Below are 12,110 nucleotides of genomic sequence, written 5' to 3'. Positions count from 1 at the left end.
ATAGTAATTTATTTTTAGTTTTAGTAATTTTAGTCGTTGAGCCTCATGGCTCTCCTCTCTGCATCAATTAAAAGCATAATGCAGTTGGCCAAGTGATCTCAGAAAGTTTCGGATTTGTTTATTTACCTGAATGCAGGGATGCTCGAAAGGGGGTAAAAACTGTGCACAAGCACCTCTTGGTAATCTAAGAAATTGAAAACTATATTTACTAGTGACTGTATTTAAATTATTAGCGAAATTTCCAGCATGAAAACCATAAAGTGACCATATTTTAACCGGCTGTACATAAATAATGTCAAATTTTTTTTAAAAATATTTTTAGCCTCCTCCACCATTTAATGAATTTGGCCCCTCAATTGAAAACCTAATCACCTTCTCTATATTTTCTTTTAATAGGGCTTCAGTTTTGTATTTAAAAATTTCTTCAAATCATTTCATAATTAGTTATAATTTTATTGTGATTTTTAATTCTTCTCAATGTACAAACATTTAAAAAAAAAATCGCATTTTAATACATTTTCTTTATTTGATAATTATTTTTCTACATTTTACACACCGGGGTATATTCAAATATTTTTAAACAATTTTAATGATAACATGCGTTAGAAGTCCTATTACAATAAAAACGAAAATAAAGAAAAACATTACATTTTAAAACGTTATTACCTCTTTAATAACAGGCACTGTAAACGATAATAAAACACTAAGTTAGTTTTAGTGTGTCATCATAAAGCTCAACTGCTTTCAATTGGTATTTAAATTCAGATTATGTAATTTTTAAACTGCATAAATAATATGTTTTGCTCGATATACTACAAATTTTATTTCAATGTAGCAATATTTGTCATCGAATGGTTAACCATGCTCAACGTTATAAACTAATTACTTTAGTAATGTTATGGCCGTAATCGTTTCAGTCAATACAGAAACAAGTAATGCATTAGGTAATATAATAATATTTTTATTACCATACTCATTTTCATAATGTTTGTTTCCATGCAAATCAAAAAAACAAATTACAAAGCTACATGATTAAATTATATATACAAACGCGGGGAGATGAGTCTCATTAGAACAATTTTAAGAAGAAAATTAGGTTTCTCTGGTCTTAGAATTCGAAATAAACATTAGAAGGGGAGGAGAAGACGTACATAAATCTTTTTTGTTGCAGCCGCCTCACCACAAGAGTAATATTTTGTCCACCCCGCGGCAGGACGTTCGCGTTGAATTGAGTTATTATGAGCAGGAAGCGTTGTCGGCCACACGATTTTACATTATATTCTCGAGCGAAAGAAGGGACGTATTAGACGCCGTTATCGCTTTCTTTCATCCTCCCCTGATTACGACTCGCTCGCCAACCCCCAGAACTTCAGCCTATGATCAAAAATGTAAAAAAGAGAAAAAAATTACGATGTAACGAAGGAAAAAAAATCTTCATGCTTACACGATGATTTAGCAGACGATTTTTTTTCGGCAGACGATTTTCTTTTCCCCACGCAGACGATTTTCAATCCATCTCAAGTGGAAAGAGGGCGGGAAAAAATAACTTCGACAGTAATTTTAAGCACAGCTGCCGGTCACAGAGTCGCGCTAATAACTGTAACTTTACAGCCTTTAACTTCGTTTCTTATTTATTTCTTATTTTTTTTCTTTGAATTCACTGAAACTTTGAAGGACAAAAACTAGACCTTGGACACGATGAGAATTCAATGAGAGTTGCAAGCTAGGTGTATCAATGGGACGGGACGAATGCTTCACCTTTGTTAACTTAACCTCGTCCGACCCCTTCTGTTCAGCAAATGAAATCTATGCTTCCAGTCACACGCGATCGCTTTTATGAACGCCTTTTTTTATGACTTTATAATGTCTTCATTAAAGGAACATTTTCGTTTTCTTTGCTGAAAGTGGGCTGTGACGAATCCCTCATTCGTTGGGTGCCATTCACACCTTCTGCTAAGTTCCAATTTTCTTGAAATTTTTTTCTCTTTTGCAACCGGGTCAACGAAAAAATTTCTTTGAGAAAAACTTTATAACAAATTTTTAAAAATTGTATAACAATAAAAAATAAAATTACATTGATCGTTCTAAGAATATCAGTGAATTTTGTGCAAAGGATCACTCCTTGAAAATACATCGAATTTTTTTACTTTATATTTTTCACAGATCAGTGCATAAATCCAGTCTAAAAAGGATTTTTTGTGCAAAATTCAACCATTTTGTTTGAAATCGGTTTTTTCAGAAGCTAGATCGCTTCTGAGGGTTCTAAGAATTTTAAAAGTATAAAGTAAAAATACAGGGAAAAGATAAAATATTCGTGTATGTATGTAAAAGAGCATGAAATTTCCATTTGTGTTAATCCAATTTCTATTAACAATATTTCATTCATTAAGGTATTTTGAAAATAAAGCAAGCATATGCTTACAAAATGGTTGAAACTAAATGCATGTCCACTTCAATGTATAAAATTTTATTAAAAAATATGGAAAGAAAGAATTTTAAAAAAATTAACGTAACTAGATGGTGCCACTCATTTCATAGTAAAGGTGATCGGAATTTCCTTGCATGTCAATTAATTCATATTCTTAAAATTGTACAAGCAAAACCTTTTTAGGCTTCACGAGAGGGCATTCATAATAGAGGGCTCAATAAATCAAATCATTCTTTGTAAATCCGTACATGACATTTCAATAAATGCTCCGGTGGCACCGACAGTTAAGACATCGCTCACGAGCTAGTTGTAGAGCTGTTGAACTTGAGTTCGATCCTGACAGCCGACAAAGTCCTCTCGTTGGCTGTGATGTGGAAGTTTGGAGAGAGGGTACCAGATCAGGCGCTGTCCAACTCATCTGACAAGGGTAGAAATTACGTGGCATTCCAACCATGAATGGCCATGGTTGGCTGATGGGGACATTTGAATATAGGTAAACATCTACTTTTAAATTCCATAAAAAAAAAGAACATCGAACTCCAACAAAAGTCCAAATAAAGCAGACATTGATTTATTTATAAAATAACATGAAATTTTGATAAATGTCAGTTCTTTTTCAATTGAAATGCAAGAAATTTCAAAAAGAAAATTTCACGAAGAACTAATTCTTTTAAAGAATTTTATTTATTTGTAAAAATGCTTGAATGAAAACAATAACAACAAATATTTTGTCAACACAATTCTTCTTGCTGAACCTTAATATCGTTAAAATTTACTACTATATAGCAGACAGTGGATGTTTGCAATATGGATGTAATGTTTAACTAATGGGGTTAATGTTTATCTAAGTAATGGATGCAATGTTTAACTAATTTTCGTAACTTTTATATTTGATTACATTATACAATTGAACGGAAACATGGTTTATTTTAATTTGAACATTGTTAAGATTGCAGCAAACTTGCTTCATATTATGATTCAAGGTGCTTATATTATCGGTCGATGTTGAACTGATTTTTCTGAAAGTATTTAAAAGCAAATGTTTAAATATCGAATATCCATGGAATCAAGTATTAGTATAGCATATTAAATTCCTTCATTCAATCACATGTAATGGACTGTGCGAATGCCATTTTTAATAATTATCATAACATTTTATTATATTTATCATTTTATTATTATAAAATGTGATTTTAAAATAAAAAATCTTTTATTTACTGAAAGTACGATGCGACAGATGTACTGCTCACATACACCCATTCTGTTAGATTTGAAACTTTTGAAATTATGGTTACACCTTTTTTTTTTTTTTCTTCTCAATTTTGATTCGCCTAAAACTTTTTTTTTTAAAATAAAAGAATGAAAGAACGAAAAATTTGAAAGGAAATTTCTTTAAAATTTACTTTAGTAAAAAACTAAATTCTGAACTTGGGAAAAAATAGTATACTGCGTAAAAGTATGGTTATTTTAAATTTTTTGTGTTTTTCCCATCTTATTCTGATTATCTCATATAGTATATTCTTTTAAAAAAAACGAAAATTAATTATTTTATAAATATGTCCAATTTAGAACTTTTGAGTAAGTTTACGGTTTAGTGATGAACGAAGTAAAATACTTTTTTCTTGAAATTGTAATACTTTTTTTAATAAAAAAAAATAAGAGAGAAATAAAACAATTTGATGATTAGAACTTAAATCTTTCCACTTCACACACACACACCAAAATAGACAAATAAATAAACAAATAAATAAAAAATATATAAAATATAAAATTAATAATAAAAATAAATTATTAATTAAAATAAATAAATAAACAAAATAACTTTAACAAAGACAGGTCCTTATGCTCATCATAAATTTAGATGCTTCGGAAAGGGAACCGCTTAAATGATGCAAATTCATTACATGGATCAGTATTTTACCAATATCTGAAGTACATAACCTACATGACATTTATGTTTTATCCGCTTAGAAAAAAATATGTTGTTTTTTTTTTTCGCTGTCAAATCCGTCTCATAAAATTCCCTCGAAATATCTTATTTTTTTACACCATTAACTTACGTGTACTTTATTACTACTAACCCTCAAGTCTAAAAACAAGGGATAAAGAAGAAAAAAAAATAACAAATGATGATTAAAAATCCGTGCTTGGCGCAGAAATGGCGCTGTTTTTTTTTATACTTCTGCCCCGGGACGGAGGAGAGAAAGATCCCCGAGCGGCGACCTCTTCACTTACTTTAACGACTAATGTAATATTTGGACACGCAAAATGAGAAAGATGCTCTCGCGACGCATTTGTCTTTTTGAGGATGCTTAGGTCACTTTTCTTCGAAACACACACTCGGTGAATTAAACTCGGTGATAACCTCAATCCTATCTCCCCCCTCATCCACACACTCAAAACACTTTTATTTTTATGGTTATATGAATTTATTGTTATTCCTCTCAGTTGGCGGAGTTTTCAAAGTGTGATTTTTGTCGCCACGTTTTAAAAAGCTTCGAGTTCTTATTTTCAAAAGCAGAAGTTTCAAACTGCATTTGTTGTAGAATATAAAAAAAGAGGATTTTGATCGTTATTTAAATTGGTTTTGCATGTTTTATTTATTTTTATTTTTTATATGCTTTGAGATTCAAAAAAGAGAGCAGACGATTGTTTTGACTAGTCCATTTTTGCTGGCAAAAACAGAAATATAACGATTTTAAAATTAGGGAATAAAGCAAAATTACAAGCACATTTGGAAAAGGTCTTATAAGCTTCTTTGTACAGCATTCGTTTCAGATTTGAATTACAGATTTGAGTTCAGAGTTCTAATTTTTCTTAGTCAGAATTCGATTCAAATTTGAATCTCTGATTTGTCGATTGAGGAATAAGTTTAGCCTTTTACTTCGCATTTTACTTAAATTTGAATCCTGTATTTAACCAACAAAATTTTGATATAACCTCTTATTTAGCATTAGAGTGAAGTTTAAATTCCAAATTTGTCTATACAGTTCTAAATTTAACTCCTTACTCATTATTCGGTTTAAGTTTAGATACCAGGTACTAATTTTAACCACTTATTTAGTATTTGATTCAGATTTCATCTCCCAATTCGGCAATAGATTTGTTTCTCAAGAAGGGCTCATAAGAAAAAAATTCAGATTTTTCAAAAGCAAGTTAAAATATTTAGGGTATGAGAATGTCTTGAGTCGTCCATTGAGAGTTAGGCTCAAAAGCTTCTGTTGAATTAAAATGCTTTTTGAGTTGAGTGCATTTGTTTATGTATGAAATCCGTCTAGATTCAAGAAATGTTGACGAAGGTTGTTGAGTTTAGATACTTTGGACTGTACTTTGGGATTATCCCGTCGAATTGTCAACAATCGCGAAAGTGCACAAATCCTTTAGCGCCATCACAACGAAAGGCAATTTCCAAAATAAACATTCTAAACACATTAATTTTATCAAATAATAATAATAATAAAATAATAATAACAAGAGAAATGTTTGTAAAAATACGTAATAAAAAAGTGTTATAAAAAGAATCAAAACAAAGTAAAAATCTCTATTTTTTTTATAATCACACATTGAAATATTCTCGAATCTAACCATATATTATGATAAATCATTTCGGGAGTCAAGAAATTCTTGATAGCTTTTAAAGGGCAAACAAACAAGTCATTATCCTTGTGCAGTCGCCGCCACATAAATTCGCTACGAATCCAAGTGTTTTCGGGTAGTTCTGCGGTGTTGGCGAAGTATAAAATGTACGGTTATTTCTGCAGAAGCCACATTTTGGCGATAATATCGGCTTTGGCAAAAATTTTCGGCTGGATAATCCGTAAGTACGAAAATGGTAGACGGGATAATCCCAAAGTACCTTTCTGTCTATGGATATAAACCATTTACTGATAAGGATTAAATGGTTCTGTTAAATGCAAATGCTTAGACTGTAGAAAAAAATCTCGAAACTTTTCTGAATATATGAGGCAGCTACGGATAATGAAATTTCAAAAACTTTTTAGAATATTTCGGAAACTTCGGAATCTGAAAAGGCGTAAGCGCGATTCAGTTTCATACTTTTGAAAATAAAAGAAATGTTTCTCGATTGATCGGAAACATGCTTTTAAATGAAGTTCTCTGAGATTTTTGTCTAGTCAAAATTAGTTTCTGAAATTCTTTTATACTGTAGGGGGAAAAAAATCATTCAGTAGAGTTCAAAAACTTCTTTTGAGTTGATTTTTAATGCTTCTGTTGATGCTGATTTCAAATGATTAAGCATGAAAACCATCTGCACCGAAGAGCCATTACATTATGACCACCCTGCTAATAACAAGTAGGACCACCTTTAGCCGTCAAAACTGCTAGCACCCGCCGTGGCATTGATTCCACAAGGTGCTGATAGGTAGTCTGAGGTATCTGGTACCAAGCGCTCACCAACTGGTCCTGCAATTCCCTCACATTGCGAGGGGGTAGCGTGGCAGCACGAATTTGGTTTTCCAAGTAGGACCACAAATGCTCTATTGGATTAAGGTCAGGTGAATTTGGGGGCCAAGACATGACTTGAAAGTCACTGGAATGTTCCTCGAACCAATCCATGACGATTCGACCCTTATGACATGGTGCATTATCCTGTTGGTAAACACCATCCCCCGCAGGAAAAACTGTTGCCATGAATGGGTGAACCTGGTCTGCAACTATGCTCAAGTAGCTTACAGATGTCAGGGATTGTTCTATGAGGATTATAGGTACTAATGTGCTCCATGAAAACATTGTTCCTGGGCGAGCCCATTGTTATAGATGGAAGGTGGTCGCAATGTAATGGCTCTTCGGTGTACGAAAAATTAATATTCAGAAGCTTCTGTTAAGGTGTGTTCAAGTAACTCAATTATGTGCAAAAGTTAAAAATTCAAATCCTCTCTTGAGAATGAAGTTTAAATGCTTTTACTGCTACGAATTTGGATTTTTTGTTCAAAAGCATCTATTGGGTTCAAATGTTTTGTAATGAAAATCGTCTATGAAAATTTTCTATTTAATACGATTAAAAAGAGTTGTTTTTAAAAATATATAATGGTTACAAAATAGTCGATTACGATTAAAAAGCAGTTGCTGCAGTTGAAAATTTAGTTGCTTAAGAAAAATGGTGGTATAGATTTGGATGCTAGATTTATATCTGTTGGGTTCAAATGTTTTGGGAGGAAAATCGTCTATGAAACTTTTCCATTGAATACGATTAAAAAGAGTTGTTTTTGAAAGTATATAATGGTTAAAAAATAGTTGATTACGATTAAAAAGCAGTTGCTGCAGTTGAAAATTTAGTTGATTAAGAAAAATGAGGTTACAGATTTGGATGCTGGATTTACACAAATTCAATGTTTATATTATTGTTCATTGACTTTTATAAATTTCATTCAATTAAAAAATTTCAATATTTTTTTTTCTCATAAGAGATATTTTTACTAACCTTTATGTGGCGGAAACACTTATTTTGATCTGTGGCAACGTGAGCAGAAAGAAGTGTTATTAGGAAAAGGATTAAAAGAACGAAATGAGAAAAAGAGAAAAAGAAATCCAACGCCAAAGAAAAGTGGAAGAAAATCGATTAAGCAGCCATTAGTATCCGAAATAAGGGACTAGAAAAGAGAAGAAATTCAAACACGGGGAGAAACGGGAAAAAGCGATCTGTCTTCTAGCGAACAGAGAAGAATTGGCGCGCCAAGATTAAGATCCGATTGTTTGAAACCAGAATCGATTTTAGCGTGGAACGAACGAATTTCTCCTTTAAAGACAGGGAGAGAAAAAACGAATAAAACTGGAAATATATATATATATATGTATAAAAATAAGAAAATTCCAATCCCCCACATAAAAAAAGGTAGAATAAAACTAAACAAACCTCGTGGAAAACTGCCAAAAAAAGAAAAGCGGGGAATTAGATAAAAAAAAATATGTATGCGATCCGAAGATGAGGATAACGTTGATAAGTCGGGTTTTTCGTAGATTTCTATCTAATCCTTCTTTCCTTAACAAAAAAAAAGAAAGAAATTTTGAAGTGGCTTGTAAGGTAGCATGAATTTTTCAAAATTGATAGTATAAAGCAAGTAAGATTTATGTTTAATGTCAAAAATTTTGATCCTTTCTGTTCATAGTTAAGTATACAAAAATTTCAGTGGAATAATTTCAAAATAGTTTTTTTTTATTTTTATGAAAAATTGTATAATATCAATTTCAACGTTTCCAACGTTAATCGTTTTCATTTTAACAATGTGACAAAAAATATTTTCACATTCAGTTGCCATTGTATCAATTTAATATGAAAACCTAGTTTTAGTGTTAGTAGGTAAAGATATTTGCTTCGAGATAGAATGTACATGCAAAAAGCAGGAGAATTAATTTTTTTTTATCCATTCCGTAGCAAGTTTCCTGAAATTTTGACGAAATTATTTCGAAGTCTGTTTTTATGAAACATTTTAACAGTTTAATATAGATCAGTGGTTTCCAACTGGCGGCCCGGGGCCCTTATCCAGCCCGCGAAGCCTTTTCTTGTGGCCAGCGAACTAAAATATATTAGTTGTCATTTTTTTGCGGACAATTTTCGAAGAAAATCTATATGGGTTTAAAATACTTTTCCCGTTAATAAAAACCTAATTTCTTCATTTCTGTGAAATTTATCATACCAACGGTGCAAAAAAAATTATTTCTCAGGTTTTGCATCCAAGAAAATATTTATTCAAATACAAAAATAATCTTGTATGTTACTCTTTTTTATTTCACTTTTTTGTATTTAATGAATATAATTTAGCATGTGTGTATCAGAAACTTCCTCGAAGAAATTCTCCTATTTAACTTTTTGAAACCACTCATTTTGGACGAAAATATTTACACACACATTTGAAAATTTTAAATTTAAAATGTAAATATCTATTCTCTGGTGGTTGCAGCAGACAAACCTGAATTTCGTCATTGAGCAATTTGTGTGCTACTATATAAGTTTCAATACCAACCTTTTTAAAGTTTTATATCTTAACAGTTAGATATCTGTTGCACATTAATTGTTTAATACATGGGTGCATATTAAAGTTATTGTTGTCCGAATTTTTTAATATGCAATTAAATATTTTTAAAAATCTGCTTCTTATTTTAACTTGTAATTCAATACTTTTGTTTTGTACATCTTGGTAAAAATCTGACAGTAATATTTAATTCTCCTTCAAACATAAAAGAGTCCTACATAAAATTTTTATAAAGTTGAAGCCGCCATTTGATTTGTGTTTTCAATTGTGGTCCCCGGCCTCATATAAGTTGGAAACTCCTGATATAGATATTTCGACGCTTTAAATACTAAACCAACATTTCGTTTAATTATCCACACTTAGTTTCCATTAAATTTCCTTGAATTGAAAACTTTATTTTACTGTTAGTTTGATAGCACGATTAGTTTAAAAGTAATTGTAGATAGCTCAAAAATTTTGACTATTTTTGTTCATGACTTATGTTTCTGAAAAAGAAAAAAAAATCTTTAGAAAGGGTTTTTTATTTTAGCGGTTTTAACATTCTGAGTATTAAAGCCAAGAAATTTATTACTGCGTACGACCTCCATTACATAATTTTTTTATTTTATCAAAAATCTATTTTTATTGTTAATGAGTGAGGTAGCGTGATTCTTTCGAAATTAATATTTTAAGGTAAGACCGATTTATAATTCTTACCAAAAATTTTCATTCATTCTATTCATTATTAAGTTTACGTAAATTTTGAAGGTATCATCTTAATTTTTTTCTTCTTCTTTTTTTATGTAGAAATTCATTTTTCATCAATTTCGGCATCCTAACTTCACAAGCCAGCAATTCTAACTCTAAAATACATTTTGTCTCCGATTAATAAACTTAAAAATCTAATTTTGTGAGGTGGGATGATTGCTTTAAAATTGTAAGAAAAATTTATATTTCCTCTTAAAATTTCAATTTTTTTCTGTTTACAGAATTTTTTTTAAATTTTAAAATATTCATTTCAGTTTTTATTTTTTCTGAAAAATTTAACAGCATAATTCTGACTTTTAAATTAAAGAATTCAATATTTTTTAACAATCAAATACAATTGGTTTGCTTTTAAGAAGCTTGTTTGAAAATCTAACTGAAATGTTAACAAGTGACATATGCTAGCTACCTATTTTATTTCTATTCGTTTTTACTACCCNTGGCTTCATGTCTCCCCCATATAAAGGTACTTATTGAAATAGATTCTTCATAGTATTAAGTACGTATGACGTCAAATATATAAGATTCAAAAATTATCTTGTCTGAGTTGGGTGCAATATTATATAAACAGATATGAGAACCTATATTTTTTATCCTAGTTTTCTTACTGAACTATTCTATTAAAGGATGGAGTACAATAAAGAAAAAAAGTTTAATCGCGAAAATCTTTGACACAACTATCGAAAACTTGTATTATTTCTCTAAAAATTTTATCTTTATCATTTTTATTCAAAAATCTTCGAATGTTTTCGATAATTTATGATTCTTTAGAGTTTCTTTTTAGAATCTGATACTTCCTTCACCAACAAAACGAACATATTGATTTTTTAATTCATTCGAAAGGCATAATTTCAACGAGCAACCACCCCTCTTTGGAAGAATCTTTAATCAATTCCTTTCAGAGCAAGTATTTCAACAGCATAAATGCCCGGATGATTACCACTCAAATTAACTCGTCTCACGAGCTCAGAATGAGATGCATTATGAGTATTTAAGGTATCATATTCAACGCCTAAGATTCCCTTAATTGTGGGAAAGAAGACGATATTTATTATTTTTAACGCCCCCTTCTAGACCCCTTTCGGAAGATGAGATGGCATATCGAGGGAAGTACTATGACGGCTATGATTATTTAATAATCATTTAATTATGCAGAATTAATGTCTTTTTGTATTTTTTTAATAGAAAATATTTTTTAAGTGTTATTATCGATTTTGTTACTTATTTCAAAATTCAAATTTATGTCAGGTTATTTTGAGTAATTTTTGATGTGAATTTGATAACTTCTTTTGATTTTGAGCATGAGAAACCTCGTCTGCTTGTCTTAAACATAAAAAATTGACCAAGATTCTTTAATATTGATTTTATCGGGAAATATTAAGGCATTTTGAAACATAAAATACTTAAGTGATATTATCAATTTTGTTATTTAATTCAAAATTCACATTTGTCAGGTAATTATGAGTAATTTTTGACTGTAGCTGTTTGACTGTTCAGGAAATGATTTTGAGTATGAGAAATAAGGCTTATACAGAAAAAGAAATTGGCTATGATTTTTTAAATAATGATTTAATGATACAGTATTAACGAATTTTTAAATGTAAAAGGCTTTTATTCGCTAAAATATTATTTAATACTAATTAAACTAAAAATATTACATGCATAGAATCTTTTGAAAATATTTTTTTCAGACAATAAATTTCGGAAATGGCTAACAGCAGTAGGAAGTGCGGTAACCATGCGTTTATTTATATTTCTTCCTCCAAATTCAGATTTTTCTTTTTTAAATCTGTTCAACCACGTTTAAGACAATTTAAGTATGGAACGGATGATTTAATTTCAGACACATTTTTTTTATTACAGTTCTTTCAAATACTTTTGTGTACTTTTTTACTTTTTTACTGATAAAATTTTCTTTAATTCGGTTTTTGAAAAAAAAAAAAAAAAAA

The sequence above is a fragment of the Parasteatoda tepidariorum genome, chromosome 8 (genome assembly GCF_043381705.1).
Source record: "Parasteatoda tepidariorum isolate YZ-2023 chromosome 8, CAS_Ptep_4.0, whole genome shotgun sequence".
Classification (NCBI taxonomy): domain Eukaryota; kingdom Metazoa; phylum Arthropoda; class Arachnida; order Araneae; family Theridiidae; genus Parasteatoda; species Parasteatoda tepidariorum.
This window is presented reverse-complemented; position numbering follows the sequence as displayed.